Source organism: Frankliniella occidentalis, unplaced genomic scaffold, assembly GCF_000697945.3.
Source record: "Frankliniella occidentalis isolate FOCC.00 unplaced genomic scaffold, Focc_3.1 Scaffold51, whole genome shotgun sequence".
NCBI classification, from domain to species: domain Eukaryota; kingdom Metazoa; phylum Arthropoda; class Insecta; order Thysanoptera; family Thripidae; genus Frankliniella; species Frankliniella occidentalis.
Window position 1 is genome coordinate 1016848 of NW_026267181.1, and position 1021 is coordinate 1017868.

Genomic DNA, 1021 nt, shown 5'->3' on the forward strand with positions numbered 1-1021 from the left:
GCTCGGACCTGGTCGTGCATTGCAAATTGGATCCGCCGAGATCTTAGCAATCCTTCAACACTTTGAAAACTTAAGATCAGATTCGAAATCTACGAGAATCAATGCATGGCGTATGTTGCAGCGTAAAACCGATGAAAAAACAGAAATATTCTATTTTTTGGTTTGAAATCAGAAGACATCCCTACCGCCATATCTTGCCGACATCGCTTTACATCAAAGTTTCGCGTTCGCAGTTGAGCAAAGAGAGCACGTCGATATTCTGATTCCTATGATCTACTGGCTATTTCGCTCCTTTTAAACAGGAGAAAAACATAAAAGTAGCCCAAAGTGTAATGTGTCTAAGCATCCAATGTCTCTTATCGCTCTACAGAACAAGACATTTAAAAAATCCAAATCCATTGGGCGTTTATTATTTGTGTCAAACATTGTTTTGAGTTGCACTTCAAATATGCAAATACACTTTACAAAGCATTTAATTTGGAAGTTATTATACTGTATTTATTCTTAATAAGTTAAATTGTTAACCATTATGTTTTGTGCATCAATTAAATGTCCATATTAAAATCCATCAGTGCTGACTGCAGCATTAAATGTCTGCTGTATGACACCAAAATATTGGCATTCAACTTGGAACGCAAGATCCCGTCGTTTCTTTCCTGGAGGTACTATTGAGAACAACAAACATTCGCATCCCTTTTTTGATCACCAATTCTTGGCGTTCTTTTCCTATTACATAATATGTTTGATCTAATACGGGTCGAGGCTAAATTTCTGTACCATATTAAGATTTAATTAAATTATGATAGTACTCATTCAATAGAAAATCATAGTGATGATGCTACCACATAATTGTATAGTAGTACTGCTCAGTCCATGTGACTTCAAATACGGGGCGAGCCCTCACAAATAACTAACAGACAATTAATAGAACTCGATAAAATTAACAGGACAACGGCACTGAAGATAAGAGGGTGAGAAGGTTTGTTTTACTTACAATAGATTGAAAAAGCCACTTTGAACT